Source organism: Bos javanicus, chromosome 22 (genome assembly GCF_032452875.1).
Source record: "Bos javanicus breed banteng chromosome 22, ARS-OSU_banteng_1.0, whole genome shotgun sequence".
In the NCBI taxonomy this organism is placed as follows: Eukaryota; Metazoa; Chordata; class Mammalia; order Artiodactyla; family Bovidae; genus Bos; species Bos javanicus.
The window spans coordinates 8,625,232-8,645,975 of NC_083889.1; the positions used below are offsets into that span (position 1 = coordinate 8,625,232).

At 40.8% G+C, this 20,744-nt stretch overlaps 1 long non-coding RNA gene across 1 annotated transcript in view; it reads left to right on the top strand.

Moving 5' to 3' along the window:
• The first annotated feature begins 3,364 nt into the window (after positions 1 to 3,364).
• The window catches only part of LOC133235040 (uncharacterized), a 42,252-nt gene continuing 24,872 nt past the window's right edge, over positions 3,365 to 20,744 (top strand). The window contains exon 1 of the long non-coding RNA XR_009732424.1: positions 3,365 to 3,631. This is a non-coding gene — a long non-coding RNA (uncharacterized LOC133235040). The remainder of the gene's footprint in view (positions 3,632 to 20,744) is intronic.

Here is a 20,744-nt window from a genome sequence, read left to right on the forward strand (position 1 = left end):
AACAAGAACTTTACAACCATGATGGAAGTCAGAAAATTGGAAAAGAAATAAAATAAAGCAATTTAAATTAAAGTAAAAGAAAAAAGAAAACTGGCTAAGAGTTTTTGAACAAATATGACAGGGAGATGGTTAATATCTTCAATGTATAGAAAGCTCTTAACAGTCTCACAGACATAGAAAATTAACTAGTGGTAACTAGTTGGGGGAGGGGAGTTGTTGTCAAACTACTGGCTATAACATAAGCTCAGTGATGTACTCAACATCATGGGGAATCTAGCCAGCATTTTATCATAACTGTAAATGGAAAATAACCTTTTAAAATTGTATACAAAATAAAATTCTAAAAAAGCTTTTACAAATCAAGAAATAGACAAATATCCTTAAAGAAAACAGGCAGTCTACAGAAAAGGGACCACCAGTTGTCAGGAAACAGAAAAGAAACAGCAACAAGTTATCACTAATCTTATTAGTTAAGCAACAATTGGTTTTTGGGAAAATTGAGTAAATGTAAGGTAATTAACTCAAGGCAGTAGAGAGAATGACAATTCAGATATAGGCTGTGGAACAGAATAATTTGAGTTAAAACACTTTCCTAACCCTTTCTAACTGCTAATCTCAGTCAACTTTCTCAATCTTCAATAACAGTATTCATACGCAATGGAGGTGGCCTTTACGTGATCACTGGTTGAAGTAAATGATAAAATCATGAACCCTCAAAACATATGGAAGCGTATTGAAGCACTGTATCTGTCTGTTCCTCTATCTCTTTATCCATATCTCGAATCCATCTCTTTCTTTCCAATTATATTTTTATCTATGTTAAGAAGGGGTTTCCCAGGTGTCTCAGTGGTAAAGAATCTGCCCACCGATGCAAGAGATGCAAGACACACGGTTTTGATCCCTGAGTCAGGAAGATCCCCTGGAGAAGGAAATGACAACCCACTCCAATATTCTTGCCTGGAAAATTTCATGGACAAAGGAGCCTGGTGGGCTACAGTCCATGGGGTACAAAGAGTCAGAGATGACTAGATGACTGAGCAACTGAGCACATATTAAGAAAGCATGGATTGGTGGCAAGAGAGAGAAAAAGAGAATTATGTTCAAAGATAGTGCAGTCATTAAAGCTTGTGAAGATTTAAGTCTATTTTTATAGAGAATATTTAAGCCATATATATATATATAAAACATCCATAATAAAAAAAAAAGGGCTTTTCTTGTGGCTCAGCGGGTAAAGAATCTGCTTGCAATGCAGGAGATCTGGGTTCGATCCCTGGATTGGGAAGATCCCTTGGAGAAGGGTTGGGAAGATCCCCTGGAGAAGGGAAAGGATACCCACCCCAGTATTCTGGCCTGAAGAATCCCATGGACTGCAGTCCATGGATTGCAAAGAGTTGGACACGACTGAATGACTTTCACTTCACTTCACATAATAAAGTTAATAAAAGTTGACTTAAAAATGACAAATAGTGCAGTTAAGGCAGTTTGTTGGCCAGTCATCCAGGTAATTGATGGTACTCTTACACTAGGCAGACCCTGAAATCTTGGTGGCTTAGCAAGATTAAAGTCTATTTTTCACTCATATCACACCTAGGTGTAACCATGCCTTCTGGAACATATGGCCTCCAAGGTTTCCATGGCAAAGGAAGAAGACAGGTTGAAGGGTTTGGGGTTTTTAACTTACCTCATTTTTTGGGCCCACATTCCATTAGATAGAATTTAGCAGTTTAGTCCTGACTCACCTCCAAAGGAGACGGGGGCAAGCAGAGAAGTCTATGAAGATCAGATGAGGATTATTGGTCTCTGCCTTTGACATAGTATAAATAGGCCCAGTGTTTCCTGGATGACACAGTTGCACTGTGAACTTTTTAGAACCATCTTCAGAGTTTGTTCCATTGTAATAATGCCTTTGCAATAACATCATCACTTGGGAGATGGTTGGAGAGTATTGAGTTCCTCTATTTTCATAAAAGATTGTCAATCAGTAAAAATAACAGCAACATCAACAATAATAACAGCAGACCTGCATTCTAGATCAGAGAATTTGAAAATATGTTTGCTTTCCAATTCTTACTTAAAAGTCAGCTGAAATAAGGAATATTTGTAAGTGAATGTGTGAGAATTCTCCTTAAAAATATTTAAATTCTTGGATCAAGCAGAATAAATCTAAATGCCCTGAAAGTGAAAGTTGCTCAGTTATGTCCGATTCTTATGACCCCATGGACTATACGTGGGGGTTCTCCATGGAATTCCCCATGGAATTCTCCAGGCCAGAATACTGGAGTGGGTAGCCTTTCCCTTCTCCAGGGGATCTTCCCAACCCAGGGACCGAACCCAGGTCTCCCACACTGCAGGCAGATTCTTTACCAGCTGAGCCGCAAGGGAAGCCCTAAATGCCCTGAGACCCTCAATATTATTCCGTCCCCTCCCCCTGTCTCTCCACACCCTTCCAGACTACTTTCAGAGGGCTGTACTTTGATTCCATGCCCAAAGGTCCTAATGAAATCTATCACCATGTTTGCAATTTTTTTAAAATTTAAATTTATTTATTTTAATTAGAGGCTAATTACTTTACAATATTGCAGTAACTTTCGGTGGTCCATGTGTGAACCTCAAAGTTCAATATTGAGTTTTAAGAAAAAGTTGGCTTATTTTGAAGGGTGTGGTATTTTGTTCATTTTCCTTTATGTTTTCTCTTTTGCTTTGGCCACCAGGAAGCTCTGTCAAATTGTTGGATCAACTAACACAACCAGGACATGAAGGGCTGCAAATATGTATTGCACCATCCTCTCTCCCATGTTGATCTTTCATTTAGATTCATGTTTTTGAGTCCTGGATTTTTATTTTTGTTTCTATTTCAGTGTTGTCACACATGTTTTATAGTCTTGAGTCCCAAACCATAAATTCACCTTGGGGAATCAGTTAGCTCAGAAACTTCCAGGGGTGGTTATTGGAAGGACTCTTTTGATATAGAAAGATGGTGCACATTTGATTATGAGGCCAAACTTTACAGAAAAGTATCAATTCCTTGGGTGTTCTTGTATGCATATTTTATTAAAGAACAAGACTTGGAAAAGGGGATGTTTATGGAAAATGAAGAGATATGTGACAGCCAATTTAATAAAGAACTAAAATAAATTATAGTGAGTCCTTTTAGGACTCACAAAGGATTTATGTTTTCTTCTGTTCTAGAGGGAATGTTTTCTGTCTGGCTTATGAATTGCTACACTAATGGATGGGCAAATGAAGTACCTTGACTAGACTGTTAATATCTCTATAAAGATCATATTCATGAATGTAAAGCATAGGATTTGCCCATTTCTCAGAATATAGAATGTTATACATAGAGAAGTATTATAGATGATGACCTAGTTTCCATGGCAACAACATTCATTATCCTTTCTCATTCTCTTCTAAGTTACCCAGTTTAGCTGCCCTATCCCTTTCACCACACCTCCCCCTCATTAAACACTTACCAGATCCTTTTCTGTTGCTATGTAGGCAGTAAAATAGCTTTCACAGCTGCCTGCTGAATGAAATGGGAAACACACACTCACACACACATGCACACTGAGAGTGTGTGTAAGGAGAAGAATTTCAGCAGTATTTCAGGATCAAGGGATGCGAGTGGCAGGTACGTGTTCTATATATATTCTATCTACATATACAGTGCACCCCCCTGGCACATTTTGCACAATAATGTGACCTGGTTTGGGTGCACAGAGCTGCCATGTATGTCAGTTTGATGGAGTCTGGGCTCTCCTGACAGTGTGACAGGCTATTAATCACATGTGACCAAAATAGCACACAAAGGAGGACATTCCTGTGTGGTTTTTTTCCTTCCCTGAGTGGGAACAGGTGATTTGCTGAAATTCCTTGTCTTTGTATCCTTTCTGGTTTCTTTTTTTAATCTTTGTCTTTGTCTCATCCTTCATCCTTACTGGAGGACTTCTCATTTAGAACTGCAAGGTAGGTGTGTTGCCTTGGGTGTGTGAGGTCATGAGGACCAAGTCAGTGGAATAAAGATAATATAAAAAACCCAGATGCTTATTTCACATTGACTTGTTTACTCCTAAGACCCATTGCAAGAATCCTACAGGTTCATAATTATTATCTTAATGGCTTTGTCTTATTTAGGAGGATAAAGTAGGTAATAGTTAAGATTTGTTATGTTTTTAATGGCCAAGTCATGCTGATAGTTAGTAATTGTCTTTGTATAATTTGCAAATATAGAATACTGTCATATTTATTATGTTTTTACCTGTCCTATTTCAAAGCAATCACATGATTTTCTGTTGGAAGTTTCTAATATGAGATAGTGAAACCTTAGGGTCAGAGTCTGCTGTCAAGTGCTTGTCTTGGTCAGAAATGGCATGGATAGTTGATGTGCCCTGTTCTCTGCCAATGATGGGACATGGCCAACAGAAGGTAGACTTGATTTTTTGGTACTTCTGGTCTAAAAGTAGTACTTTGGTTTCAGTAGTCACTGTGCCTGAGGTTGGAGTGTGGAAAACTGGTAATGGTCTGTGATAGGGAGCTTATGAGGTAGGGGGTAAAGCCAGGGGAGCAGAATTCAACAATATTCTTAAGTACAATCAGCAGATATTTTCTATAAAGAGATAGACAGCTTTGCAGGCCCTATGGCTTCTGTTGAGAATATTCAGCTCTGCTGTTGTGGCATAAAAGCAGTCATAGATAATATATAAATGAATGGACATGGCTGTGCTCCAATAAAACTTTATTTATAGAACTGGAAGGTTGGCTCTATTTGACTCACAGGACATAGTTTGCTGATCCATGTTTTTAAAATGGTACCAAATAGATAGTAGTTATTGAGATACGGGGTCAAATAAGAAGGATGGGTTGACTGACAAATCTAGCCAGAAGAAAAATGAAAAGTAATGGTAAAAATTGACAATTAAGTGGTGTTTACTAGATGCTAGTCACTATTCTAAGTGTTTCACATTCACTAACTCATTGCATCTTTGTAACAACAACCCCATGATATAAGTACTGTCTTCTTTCCTGGGAAACATGGAGGTTATATAATATTCCCAAGATCACATGGATAGTGAGCGGCAGGACTGGGATTCAAACCCAGGTTCTGAAATCCAAATCAAGTTCCAAGATCCAGGCTGTAAACCACTGTGGTTTATCACCTTGGGTGGCAGAGCTGACGAGAGAGAGGTGGTCAGGAGGAACTCTGGAGATGAGTGCAGTGACTTTATGTTATCTCAGAATGTACATAAGGTTGCATTTAAAGGCCAGAATGAGATGGACAGGCTGTACATTGACTATGCGTGATGGGACTGCAGAAGGTTGGAGACTGAGGGGAAATCTCCACCCTGACATTAACTTTCTTGGAGTGTGAAATATATCATACATGAGAGAGTGTATATAACGTATGTGATGGATGTAAGGAATGATAGTAAAACACACTTGAACCCACTATTCCACTTTTAGAAACAGGTCATTATCAAGACCAAAGAAGCTCCCTGAGCCTCCTGGTCCGATTCTGTTCTTATCTCCTTCCAAAATAGCCCATTATTCTCCATTTTAATTAATATTTACCTTGCTTTTCTTTACGATTTTATGACATATGTGTATAATCCAAGCAGTATGCTCTTTACTTTTGTCTTTCATATGAATGGAATCATACTGCTTCAGTGATTTTTTTTCAGTGATTTTTTTCTTTCAGCATCAAATCTTTGACGTTTGTACACCGTGCTAAATCTAATGGTAATTCATTTCCATTGCTGTATAACATTCCATTGTACGAATGTAATCCAGTTTATTTATTCATCCTGTTAATGGGCATCAGGTTTGCTTTAGGTTTTAGTCTGCTTAGGGTGATGCGACTGTAAATATTTCAATATGTTTTTTGTATTATAGAGCACAAATGCAAGAATTTCTTTAGCAAATATTTTTATGAGTGGAATTCCTTTCCCATAGACTGTGAACATCCTGAACTTTAAGAGGTAACACCACATTATTTTTTAAAGTGATTGTACCAAGTTCCTTGTTCACCAGCAGTGTCTGAGGGCTGGTAAGGCTCTGCATCCTGGCTAACCCTCCATGTTGCTGGGTGAGTGGATTTGTGGTTTTAACTTACATTCCCCTAATAACACTTGAAAGATTTTTCAGGTTTTATTAGTTTTGCTTTCACACTCTTCCTAGTCACTCTGTGCGTGTGTGTGTGCTCAGTTGTGTATGACTCTTTGTGACTCTATGGACTGAAGCCTGCCAGGCTCCTCTGTCCATGAGTTTCCCAGACAAGAATACTGGAGTGGGTTGCCATTTCCTCCTCATTGGTAGGGGCTTCCTGTAGCTCAAGCATTTTCTGATTTCAAAGTCAACAATGGTTTTTACTGACCCTTACTCCCTTGCCAAATATTAAGAATTTCTGTATTAACTCCCTTTCTGCTAAAATACCTAGACTGGCTCTCTTCAGCTGCCTGAACTCTGACTGATATACACTTCTTTATACTACCTAACTGCTTCAGGCTGTTGTGAAAATGAAATGAAATCATATAGTGCGCCTGGTATGAGCCTGGTACATAGGTGGGTGCTCTATAAGCAAGGGGGAAAAAGCACCATCTTGTTTTCAAAGAGGATCATCTCTCACTTTGAAAGAAAACAAAAAATGCATAGAGCATGATGAAGGATCTTGCTTCAGACAGCAGAAAGGAGACCTTGGGTAAACCTTCATTTCAAGCTTCGTTTCCATGGCACCTGGGCCAGGGCTCTAACACCGCTGCTCTAGCACTGCCAAAGCTGCCGTGAGACTCCCAAATGTCTAGAAGCCAGCATCGCATGCCGTTGGCCACGTTCGGTCTCCACCAGGTGTGTTGCAATGCCAGCATCCCTCCATAACTGTGATGGTGACTTTCTTTATGAGGTTCACGCAGAATCTCATTAAAACATCCCTGCCCAGAATTATCCCTACATCAAAACCCTGCCGATACCTGCTGGGAAATTTTCTAAACAATTTTCTAAGTTGAGTCAATGAAAAGACACCACCTCCCTCCATACCACTGAAGCATCATCTGGAAGCAATCAATGCAGCTATGGCTTCCGTTCATTTCTCCACTGGCCTCATGCAGGTTTGAAATAGGCCGCACTGTGACTGGTTCACAATCAGAAATGCTCACTTCCAAGGGCTCCTTTGCTTCCGTGTTTTGACATTTTCAGAGTTCTTCATGAACAACTTCGGAAAAGCTGCCAGGCTGCCAATCAAATTCTATCTGACTTCAGAGTTCTGAATTCTTTTTTTTTTTTTTACACTGTTGGAATAAATGCCCCCCTGAGAGGGAATGTCACCCTCTCCCTTTCTCAGCACCAGAGAAACAGATCCTAATCTCCATCCTCCCCAGGTGAAACCTGCCTTTGTTGTCCTCCAGAGTCTCCTTTCTGATTCCTTTCTTCTCCTTTAGGAGTCCCTTACCCACTTCAGAGATTCAGGGTTCTTGAGTGAAGTTACATTATTGTGCCCCTTCCGACAGACATCATTACAAAACATATTTATTTATTTAGTTCTCTGTACTGGGTCTTGTTGTAGCATGTGGGATTTTTAGTTGCAGCATGTAAACTTTTAGTTGAAGCATGTGGGATCTAGTTCCCTGACCAGGGATCAAACCCCAGCTGCCTGCATTGAAAGCACAGAGTCTTAGCCACTGGACCCAGGGAAGTCCCCAGACATCTGCATTTTAAGGTCTGTGTCCTCTGGTGTGGAAAGCTCTACTTACTCACATATGCAACACACGTATAAGTGCCTTGTATGTAGTGGGCACTGTGATAGGCAGTATGGACCGGACAGAGCATGCCTTCCTGTTCTCCAGGAGGTTAGTAGGAAAGATATCTCTGGGGCAGTGACAGCTGGACTGTGGGAGCTCAGGCTTGGGAGGTCAGTGTGATCAGGGAATGCATGGGCTTGATGTGAGGAGACTCAGGCAAAGCAGGGTGGCAGCCCACATGGGAAACACCTCATGAGATATCCATGTGACCTTTCCAGCCCAGGGGACACGTGGGCAGCAAATGTGGGGTGGCTTTGTCTGACAGTCTAGCTGCAAGACAGCCTCTTTCTGAAGGAGCTGAGTGGTGGCTCTTTGGAAGCCAGGGGGACGGGGCTCGCACTGTGAGGCTGTGGGAGGGACAGCTGAGACAAGGTGGGTGGATAGCTATGTGTGGCCAGTCTTTGCTTCAGAACAAGGCAGGCTCATCTTGGGTGCACATCATGTTGGCAGAGGGCACCAGTGGGCAGGGGCCTGTTGGTTTGTTAATCTGTGTGTCTGCAGTTGCGGTAAAGCATTTTCTCAGAAATGGAATCCAATCCCGTGCCCAGTTTTCAGCTTAGTGCAAGTCAAAAGCAACGATGTGTGCTATGTCCTCTGTGTTTTATCTTTGGAGTTTGGTATTTATTGCTTAGTGTTTTGAGAATACCTTCTTTATGGGGTATTTTCAGGGGAAACTAGTTAGACAGTTTTCTATTTCAGAGCCATCTCATTTCCTGGCAAAATACCTCCATCTTTTCCTATCTTTTAAGGCAGGAATCAAGGGTGGTCATTTTCTTTTTATATCAGGGAGAATATTTGGATTGTGTTAAGGGAAATGGAATACATTTGGTCTTGCCTTTCATATCCCTTGGTGGTTTTTTTCTCATTTGTGAAATGGGACTGGTGGTTTCCATGTCAGAGGGTAATTTTCAATACATAATGAGATAATGGATCTGAGAAGACTTTTAGACTTCAGCGTCAGGCTGGCTCCAAACAGAAGAGGTCCCTTGGTTCCAGGAACATGCCAGAACTTTGTCCAGTGGGTTGTGTTGGAGCAGGGGGTGAAGGTGATAAATAGGTTTACTCCAGCCCTCACGGAGTCCAAGCACACTCCTGTACAAAGAAAGCCCCGCAGGCAATCTAAATCCATATGTTGTGTGACCAAAAACTGTGTACTAGAAAGAGGGAGAAAGAAGCGGGCCTGGCTGAGGCTGGGAAGTGCTAACAGTATGCTTGGTTGGAAGGCCTGCTGTGCCAGATGCCGTTCTTTTAGTTCTGCAAGTGCACTTAGCTTTGTCTGCTGTATTTCTGTGGTGGGTATTGCTGTTCTCATTCTAGAAAACTCTGTCTTAGTTGCTCAGTGGTGGAATATGCATTTGAGGCTAGATAGGCTGGATGCTCAAATCCACTGTCTTTCTTTTGCATGGTATGTATGTATCTGCTGCTGCCTCAAGGGAAAGAAGCCTGCATTGCTACTTAAAGGAGCCTACAGTTGTCACTGTCCCCATGTCCCTTTTTGTCATGGAAGCAGGAAACACAGGAGGCTTTGCTAATGGCCGAGGCCCACAGGCACCTGACTCATGTATCTGGCAACAGAGTCACGTTGAGCATCTTTTCCTGTGTCTGTTGGCCACCTGTATGTCTTCTTTGGAAAAGTGTTCAGGTTCTCTGCCCATTTTTCAAGCAGACTGTTTGTTTTTTTGATGTTGAGTCATAAGAGTTCTTTGTATGTTTTGGATATTAACTCCTTATCAGATATATCATTTGCAAATATCCTCTCTCATTCAGAGGGCTGCCTTTTTGTTTTGTAAATAGTTTGCTGCACAAAAGCTTCTTTATTTGAAGGAGTCCATGTTATTTGTCTTTATTTCCCTTGCCTGAGGAGACATATCCAAAAAATATTGCTCAGGCTGATGTCTTCTGGGAGTTTATAGTTTCAAGTCTTACATTTAAATATTTAACCCATTTTGAGTTTATTTATTTATTTATTTTAATTTTATTTATTTATTTTTTACAATATTGTATTGGTTTTGCCATATATCAACATGAATCTGCCACAGGTATACACGTGTTCCCCATCCTGAACCCTCCTCCCTCCTCCCTCCCCGTACCATCCCTCTGGGTCGTCCCAGTGCACCAGCCCCAAGCATCCAGTATCGTGCATTGAACCTGGACTGCATCCTGTGAGGTAGTAGTCCAGTTTGATTATTTTATATATAGTTTTTCCAGCACCAGTTAATTAAGAGGCTGTCTTTCCCCCATTGTGTATTCTTGCCTCCTTTGTCATAGACTAATTGACTGTATAAGCATACATTTTTTCTGGATCCTCTATTGTGGTCCATTGATTTGTGTGTCTTTTTTTGTGCCAGTCAGTCAATCAGTTCAGTCGCTCAATCATGTCTGACTCCTTGTGACCCCATGGACTGCAGCACGCCAGGCCTCCCTGTCCATCACCAACTCCCGGAGTCTACCCAAACTCATGTCCATTGAGTCAGTAATGCCATCCAGCCATTTCATCCTCTGTCATCCCCTTCTCCTCCCACCTTCAATCTTTCCCAGCATCAGGGTCTTTTCCAGTGAGTCAGTTCTTCACATCAGGTAGCCAAAGTATTAGAGTTTCAGCTTCAACATCAGTCCTTCCAATGAACACCCAGGACTGATCTCCTTTAAGATGGACTGGTTGGATCGCCTTGCTGTCCAAGGGACTCTCTAGAGTCTTCTCCGACACTATAGTTCAAAAGCATCAATTCTTTGGCACTCAGCTTTCTTTAGAAACCAACTCTCACATCCATGCATGACTACTAGAAAAGCCATAGCCTTGACGAGACAGACCTTGGTTGGCAAAGTGATGTCTCTGCTTTTTAATATGCTGTCTACATTGGTCATAACTTTCCTTTCAAGGAGTAAGCGTCTTTTAATTTCATGGCTTCAGTCACCATCTGCAGTGATTTTGGAGCCCCAAAAAATAAAGTCTGACACTGTTTCCACTGTTTCCCCATCTATTTGCCATGAAGTGATGGGACTGGATGCCATGATCTTAGTTTTCTGAATGTTGAGCTTTAAGCCCACTTTTTCACTCTCAGAGCTCTTTCATTTTCATCAAGAGGCTCTTTAGTTCTTCACTTTCTGCCATAAGGGTGGTGTCATCTTCATATCTGAGGTTATTGATATTTCTCTTGCAATCTTGTGCTTCATCCAGCCCAGCGTTTCTCGTGATGTATTCTGCATATACCAGTACCATACTGTTTTGATTACTGTAGCTTTGTAATATAGTTTGAAACCAGGGCTCACAGCTTTGTTCTTTATTAAGATTGTTTTGGCTATTTGGGATCTTTTGTGTTATTTTGTTAGGGATTGCAATCTATAGATAGCCCTGGGCAGTATGGTCATTTTTTTTTAGCAGTGTTTATTCTTCCAATCCATGAAGGTAGTAGTATTATCTTTTTCCATGTGTGTGTATCATCTTCAATTTCTTTCATCAGTGTCTTATAGTTTTCTGAGTACAAGTCTTTTACCTCCTTGGTTAGATTTATTCCTAGGTATTTTATTCTTTTTGATGCAGTTGTAAAGATTAAAGAGGATTCTAATCATGCAGAATAAATAATCAGATCAGATCAGATCATATCAGTCACTCAGTCGTGTCCGACTCATTGCAACCCCATGAATCACAGCACGCCAGGTCTCCCTGTCTATCACCAACTCCCAGAGTTCACTCAGACTCACATCCATCGAGTCAGTGATGCCATCCAGCCATCTCATCCTCTGTCGTCCCCTTCTCCTCTTGCCCCCAATCCCTCCCAGCATCAGAGTCTTTTCCAATGAGTCAACTCTTCACATGAGTGGCCAAAGTACTGGAGTTTCAGCTTTAGCATCATTCCTTCCAAAAAAATCCCAGGGCTGATCTCCTTCAGAATGGACTGGTTGGATCTCCTTGCAGTCCAAGGGACTCTCAAGAGTCTTCTCCAACACCACAGTTCAAAAGCATCAATTCTTTGGTGCTCCTCCTTCTTCACAGTCCAACTCTCACATTCATAAGTAACCACAGGAAAAACCATAGCCTTGTTGGCAAAGGAATGTCTCTGCTTTTGAATATGCTATCTAGGTTGGTCATAACTTTCCTTCCAAGGAGTAAGCGTCTTTTAATTTCATGGCTGCAGTCACCATCTGCAGTGATTTATAATAAAGTCTGACACTGTTTCCACTGTTTCCCCATCCATTTCCCATGAAGTGGTGGGACCGGATGCCATTATCTTTGTTTTCTGAATGTTGAGCTTTAAGCCAACTTTTTCACTCTCCACTTTCACTTTCATTAAGAGGCTTTTTAGTTCCTCTTCACTTTCTGCCATAAGGGTGGTGTCATCTGCATATCTGAGGTTATTGATATTTCTCCCGGCAATCCTGATTCCAGCTTGTGTTTCTTCCAGCCCAGCGTTTCTCATGTTATACTCTGCATATAAGTTAAATAAGCAGGGTGACAATATACAGCCTTGACGAACTCCTTTTCCTATTTGGAACCAGTCTGTTGTTCCATGTCCAGTTCTAACTGTTGCTTCCTGACCTGCATACAAATTTCTCAAGAGGCAGATCAGGTGGTCTGGCATTCCCATCTCTTTCAGAATTTTCCACAGTTTATTGTGATCCACACAGTCAAAGGCTTTGGCATAGTCAATAAAGCAGAAATAGATGTTTTTCTGGAACTCTCTTGCTTTTCCCATGATCCAGCAAATGTTGGCAATTTGATCTCTGGTTCCTCTGCCTTTTCTAAAACTAGCTTGAACATCAGGAAGTTCACGGTTCACATATTGCTGAAGTCTGGCTTGGAGAATTTTGAGCATTACTTTACCAGAGTGTGAGATGAGTGCAATTGTGCAGTAGTTTGAGCATTCTTTGGCATTGCCTTTCTTTGGGATTGGAATGAAAACTGACCTTTTCCAGTCCTGTGGCCACTGCTGAGTTTTCCAAATCTGCTGGCATATTGAGTGCAGCACTTTCACAGCATCATCTTTCAGGATTTGGAACAGCTCAACTGGAATTCCATCACCTCCACTAGCTTTGTTTGTGATGTGTAGTGATGCTTTCTAAAGCCCACTTGACTTCACATTCCAGGATGTCTGGCTCTTGGTCAGTGATCACACCGTCGTGATTATCTGGGTCGTGAAGATCTTTTTTGTACAGTTCTTCTGTGTATTCTTGCCATCTCTTCTTAATATCTTCTGCTTCTGTTAGGTCCATACCATTTCTGTCCTTTATCGAGCCCATCTTTGCATGAAATGTTCCTTTGGTATATCTGATTTTCTTGAAGAGATCCCTAGTCTTTCCCATTCTGTTGTTTTCCTCTATTTCTTTGCATTGATGGCTGAAGAAGGCTTTCTTATCTCTTCTTGCTATTCTTTGGAACTCTGCATTCAGATGTTTGTATCTTTCCTTTTCTCCTTTGCTTTTCACTTCTCTTCTTTTCACAGCCGGCAGCCATTTTGCTTTTTTGCATTTCTTTTCTATGGGAATGGTCTCGATCCCTGTCTCCTGTACAATGTCACGAACCTCATTCCATAGTTTGTCAGGCACTCTATCTATCACATCCAGGCCCTTAAATCTATTTCTCACTTCCACTGTATAATCATAAGGGATTTGATTTAGGTCATACCTGAATGGTCTAGTGGTTTTCCCTACTTTCTTCAATTTAAGTCTGAATTTGGCAATAAGGAGTTCATGGTCTGAACCACAGTCAGCTCCTGGTCTTGTTGGGCCCATGCTAAACACACATCCTTTGTGCTGATAAAATCCGGGAATGCACACCTATACCAATGCATTCACCTTTAAAAGGCACTAAGTCAATTGCCCCATCATATTTTCTGCTCTGTCCTTGGGACAAGGGTCATATTTTTGTGCACTGAGTTTCACAAACTCTACAACACATATATTAGGCCTAATGGTCCAGGCTCCTCAACTTGAGTCTGCATACTTGAGTGAGTGAGGAATACCACCTCATCAGTTATTTCCCTTGCTCAGAAAGTCTCTAGCTTATCTTGTGTTTTTTCAGGGATTAAAAAGAGTTAGTGTGGAAGGCTCCGTCAGGGCACAGGGGGGAGGAGAGTTAGCATCTTGACTTTTCCCTAGTCTAAGTGTCTTTGAAAAATTCTGAAGGCTTCCCATAGATAACCTAGTTTTATTTCTGTCTTCTTTATACCTCCTTCCTGAGATCAGGAATCCCAAAACCAGGTTTGGAAGTTGGCTGCCAGTAAGGGAAGACTGTGGTTAAATTGACCCTGATTCCCTGGATGGTTCCTGATTAATTACTGTTTAGGGATATTGTGATCATTAAATAAGCAGTTATAGGCAGAACAGAGACTGCAGAACAGAGAAAAAAATGCTATTGGTGTTCTCCTCTGTGCTATTTGGTTCCATTGCTTGCTACAGACATTTTGGGTGGGATCTGAGAATTTAGATGTTTCAACCACTTGAAACACTAGTAAGAATAATTTTTGAAAGAATTAATCCTGAGGAAGTTAGACATGTAATTGTCCCTTTTGAGAGGGCATTGAGAGGCCACAAGAAGAAAATATTTCACCGAGGTCTTAATGGCACTTAGCTTGTGAAATAGCCAACCAGATACTGAGAAATGTCTGCAAAGTTCTAAAACTTCCATTGGAACTTTTTAAACATATGTCCCTAACTCCAAAAAGAACTCCTAGGAGATACTCTAAAAGGGCCCTACTTAATGCTTGCACTGTTCTCCCCTGAGGTCACAAACTTTTTATGTAACAGATGAAAATCAAGCATTTTGCTGATGCTCCAGCAGCATGACATGGCTTTAAGGCAGCCAGGCATCTATAAAAGGTCTAGAAAAGCAAGTGTTTATCATCATCTCCTTTCTTTCTGGCCTCTAACTTATTGTCAGAGAAGTATAAAGTGGAATTTTTAAAGTGTCACCATGCTGTAGAAAGAGATTGAAGGAAGATAGGTTTGGGAGAGTAGAGTTTGCTGTAGGAGGGAATCTAGGTCCCAGAAGGAAAGGCATGTGGTTGATGTCAGAGCCCGTACAGCCTCCCTGAGTAGAGTGGAAGCTTCCTGATTGTAAAGAGCCACAGTACCAGCAGTATTTATTGAGCAACTACTTTGCACTTGCTTTTTAATGAATTCTTTCATTCAAATTTTCACTAATGTATGAGTTGGTTATTAAAAGCATTCTATTTTTAAAAATTAATTTTTATTGGAACTTAGTTACTTTATAATGTTGTGCTAGTTTCTGCTGTACAGGAAAGTGAATCAGTTATATATATATATACATATATCTACTCTTTAAAAAATTCTTTTCCCAAGTAGGTCATTACGGAGTGTTGAGAAGAGTTCCCTGTGCTCTACAGTAGGTTCTTATTAGTTATCTGTTTTATATGTAGTAGTGTATATATGTCAATCCCAGTCTCCCAAATTATCTCCTCCCCTCCTTTCCCCACCCCATAAGCATAAGTTTGTTTTCTACATCTGTGACTCTATTTCTGTTTTGTAAATAGGTTTCATTTGTAACATTTGTTTTCGATTTCACCCGAAAGCAATATCATTTGATGTTTGTTTTTCTCTTTCTGACTTACTTCACTAAGATGACAATTTCTAGATCCATCTATATTGCTGCAAATGGCATTGTTTCCTTCTTTTTGCGACTGAGTAATACTTCACTGTGTGTATGTACCACATCTTCTTTATCCATTCCTCTGTCAATGGTCTATTTTTCTAAGTGGGGAAGTAATTTTCCTAAGGTTACACAACTGTTAAGTGCTAGAGTCAGAGTTTGAAACTGCGATCAGCCAGACTCCAAGTTGTAGAAAAGCTTAAAATGAGAACAGGTGTTCCCAAAATTCACTAACCCTATGTTATAAATTTAATAGTGTCCCCTGACCCCAGTTCATATTTACAAGCCCTAACCCCTAATGTGATGTATTTGTAGATGGCCTTTAAAGAGGTAATTAATGTCCCATGAGGTCATAAGGGTGGGGCCTGAAGTCAACAGGACTGATATCCTCATAAGAAGAGGCTGAGACACCAGTAGCATGCACATACAGAGACAAGGCAGAATGGGGACACAGTGGGAAGGTAGACAGCTATAAGCCAAGGAGAGAAGCCTCAGGAGACACTCAAGCTGCCTTGATCTTCCAGAATTGTAAGAAACAAATTTATATTATTGAAGCTACCCAATCTGTGATATTTCACTGTGGTAGCCCTTAGCAAACCAGTACACCCCACCATCTTTGTGAGTGGAACGCTTTGCCGTTCCTTGACTTTGAGTTTATTCATGTGATTTATTTTGGTCCACAGAATGTTAGCAGACCTGATGTGAATAGAGGCTTAAGAGACACCTGTGTGGTTTGGCTTGCTGTGTTGAGCCTGTGCTAGTGCCATAAGAAAGACACATTCCTTTGAGCTGGTCCAAGGGAGGATGAGAGACCTGTGGGGTAGGGCCTTGCAGCTTGAAGCAAAGCCACCTGGCAACCTGGTCTAAGTCAGTCAATGCTAAGATGCTGCAATTTGAAGCCAATCACCTGAACTGACCTCCATATCCATGACAGCAGATGATCATTGTCTTAAGCTCCTGAGTTTTGTTAGGCAGCATTATGGTGGCAATAGCTAACTGTCACGTTAGTCAAAGATCAGACTAGGCAGCTTCACATAATTTCTGCATGGAATCTTCTCTGGCCATTTATTAGGGGTGGGGATGGAAGGATATACGGAGAGAAGGCAGACAAATGGCAGCTCTAATAATTCTGTCAACTTCTGGATTAGGGGGAGAAGTTATATTTATCTAGGAACATATATAAAGTGAAATTGAACTGTTATTTTCCACTTCTCCAGGACAATATTTGTTGTTGTTCAGTTGCTAAGTCATGTCCAACTCTTTGCAACCCCGCGGACTACAGCATGCCAGGCTTCCCTGTCCTTCACCATCTCCCAGAGCTTGCTCAAACTCATGTCCATTGAGTTGGTGATGCCATCCAACCATCTCATCCTCTGTCATCCCCTTCTTCCCCTACCTTCTGTCTTTCCCAGCATCAGGGTCTTTCCTAATGAGTCAACTCTTGACATTAGGTGGCCAAAGTATTAGCACTTCAGCTACAGCATCAGTCCTTCCAATGAATATTCAGGATTAACTTCCTTTAGGATGGACTTGTTGGATCTCCTTGCAGTACAATGGATTCTGAAGAGTCTTCTCCAATACCACAGTTCAAAAGCATCAGTTTTTCAAACTCAGCCTTCTTTATAGTCCAAGTCCTCACATTCATGTATTCCTACTGGAAAAACCATAGCTTTGACTCAACGGACTTTGTTGGCAAAGTAATGTCTCTTCTTTTTAACATGCTGTCTAAGTTGGTCATAGCTTTTATTCTGAGGACCAAGCATCTTTTAATTTCATGGCTGCTGTCACTGTCCACAGTGATCTAGGAGCCCAAGAAAATAAAGTCTGTCACTGTTTCCAATATTTCCCCATCTATTTGCCATGCAATGATGGGACTGGATGCCATGATCTTGGTTTTTTGAATGCTGAGTTTTAAGCCAGCTTTTTTACTCTCCTCTTTCACCTTCATCAAGAGGCTCCTTAGTTCCTCTTCACTTTCTGTCATAAGGGTCATATCATATGCATATCTGATATTTCTTCCAGCAATCTTGATTCCTGCTTGTGCTTCAGCCTGGCATTTTGTATGATGTACTTTGCATATAAGTTAAATAAACAGAGTGACAGTATGCAGACTTGATGTACTCCTTTCCCAATTTGGAAACAATTGTTACATGTCCAGTTCTGACTGTTGCTTCTTGACCTGCATACAGGTTTCTCAGGAGGCAGGTAAGGTGTTCTGGTATTCTCATCTCTTTAAGAATTTTCCACAGTATGTTGTGATCCACATAGTCAAAAAGACTTTTGTGTAGTCAATGAAGGAAAAGTAGATGTTTTTATGGCATTCTCTTGCTTTTTCTATGATCCAGCAGATTTTGGCAATTTGATCTCTGGTTCCTCTTCTTTTTGTAAAACCAGCTTGAACATCTGGAAATTCTTGGTTCACATACTCTTGAAGACTAGCTTGGAGATTTTTGAGCATTACTTTGGTAGCGTGTGAGATGAGTGCAATTGTGCAATAGTTTGAACATTCTTTGGCATTGCCTTTCTTTGGGATTGGAATGAAAACTGACCTTTTCACATCCTTTGGCCACTGCTGAGTTTTCCAAATTTGCTGACATATTGAGAGCAGTGCTTTCACAGCATCATCTTTTAGGATTTGAAATAGTTCAGTGGGAATTTCATCACCTCCACTAGTTTTGTTTTATAGTGATGCTTCCTATGGCCCACTTGATTTTGCACTTCAAGATGTCTGGCTCTAGGTGAGTGATCACACCATTGTGGTTATCTAGGTCATTAAGGTCTTTTTTGTACAGTTCTTCTGTGTATTCTTGCCATCTCTTCTTAATGTCTTCTGCTTCCTTTAGGTTCATACCATTTCTGTCCTTTATTATGCCCATCTTTGCATGAAATGTTCCCTTGGTATCTCTAATAATCTTGAAGAGACCTCTATAGTCTTTCCCATTCTATTGTTTTCCTCTGTTTCTTTGTATTGGTCACATAGAAAGGCTTTCTTTTCTCTTCTTGCTGTTCTTTGGAACTCTGCATATATTTTTCTCCTTTGCCTTTCATTTCTCTTCTTTTCTCAGCTATTTGTAAAACCTCCTTGGACAACCATTTTGCCTTTTTGCATTTCTTTTTCTTGGAGATGGTTTTGATCACCACTTCCTGTACTATGTCACTTACCTCCATCCATAGTTCTTCAGGCACTCTGTCTATCAGATCTAATCCCTTGAGTCTATTTGTCACTTCCACTGTATAATTGTAAGGGATTTGATTTAGGTCATAACTGAGTGGTCTAGTTGTTTTCCTGACTTTCTTCAATTTAAGTCTGAATTTGGCAAAAAGGAATTTGTCATCTGAGCCACAATCAGCTCCTGGACAATATTTAAATGGAGGAAAAACACTCACTCCTATACACTCACACAGATAAATGGAGAGAGAATGGCCTTGTGCTTGTTGCAGTGAGTTATACTTAGTTTAATGTCTTGACTTTGTCTCTTACTAGCTATGAGTGACCTGGAACACATTATATAATCTCACTCACCTTTAGTCTTTCTATCTGAAAATGGGAATGCTAATGATACCCTTACACCCAGATACAACTTTTTCTCCCACATGTTTGTTCTGATCCCACAGTTGCAAGTGTCTGACTCAGAGCAAATACTCTTTATATTGCCTCTTATAATCCAGGAAGCTTGAAGGGATGGGGTAGAGTGGGGAAGATTTGAGAAACACAAACTTTTGGGAATGTGGTTTGCTATCTGGGTGTTTGGAGATACTTAGTTCAGAGGGGCCAGAAGGACAGGTTGCGCTGCCTTTGTGCTGACCTGGGTTGGTTATGAAGTCTTGAATCCTGATTATGTGGCCCAATGGGGCAAGGTGTGGAATCCCAGACTGTCAGAGCTAAAAGACCCCAAGGAGATGACAAATAATAGGTAAGTTCTAGTTTGACAAGTTGGAGCCCTGATTAATAGTTCAGGTTCCAAGTTCCAGAATTTGTGACTTGGGACACATTATTCAGCCTTTTTGAATCTTTGTTTCTTTATCTGTAAAAAGAGAAGAATAGTAGTGTGTATCTTTCATAGTAAAGCTTTCCATTATTATGAAAATCACATTAAACCAAGGCTCTTAAGCCCTTAGTATAGCATCAGGCTGCAGATAAGCACTCACAATATAATCTTGGGGTATTTAATTTATTCAGGCTTCCCCAGTGGCTCAGTGGTAAAGAATCCATCTGTCAAGCATGATGTGGGTTCAGTCCATCGTTGAGGAAGATCCTCTGGAGGAGGAAATGACTACCCACTCCAGTATTCTTGCCTGGGAAATCCCATGGACAGAGGAGCCTGGTGGGCTACAGTCCATGAGGTCGAAAAGAGTCAGAGACAACGTAGCAGCTAAACATCAATAAGTTTAATTTATCCACTCCAGTCCCCTCCTTTTGTGGATAAACTGAGGCTCCCTGAGGTATGCTGATCTTCTCCAAGTCACAAGCAAATGATGTGCCAAAGTAGGACTAGACTAGAGAAAATTTTTCCTAGTGATATATACCTAAAACAGAGGCATGCTAAGCTGTTCAGAGGTTAAGAGGAAGTATGTAGTCTGCAGACCCAGGAGAGAGAATTAGAGCTATACCTTTTCAGTATTGATAATGTCCTAGAATCTCCATCTAGCCTGTCATTGTTGCAAGAGTCCTTTCCCTAGTTTCTCCTGGTAGCTTGGCCTCATCTGTTACACCACCAGTAACAAGAAGCTCATCATCTACTATGTCAGTGCATCCCACCTGCAACAACTTACTACCACGTTTTCCCTTATATTGAGCCTTAATGTAACATCTATTTCTTGAACCACATAGACTGAATCTAATGTTTTTCCGTACACTGGTCTTTGAGTGTTTGCAGGCAGCTCTGTCTCTTGCTCTCACTGGCTCTGCCAAACATACCTTCATTCAACAAGTGTGTGTTGAACAGCATGTCATGATTGTTTTAGAGGTAATAAACAGGAAACTCAGACTTAAACATTTCATTCATTCATTCATCTGTTTGACACATTTGTATTAGGTACATTTTATATTGCAGGCACAATTCTAGATATTGAGGGCAGAGCAGTGAATATAACAGTCTCTACCCATATGGAGCCTGCATTCTAGTGTGAGAAGATAGACAATGAACAAATAAATAGGTTTAGCTCAATGAATAAACATATAGTAATTCAGAGGAAAAGTGCTTTGGAAAAAGGAAAGAGAATTAGAATGAAGGACACGGAGAATCCTGAGGGGTGGTTGTGAGGTGGCGGATGGTGCCACTCAGCTGAACACTTCAGAGGGAGGGCGCAGCTCAGCTCTCCATTTCTTTATCTGCGCTCCTCTCAGA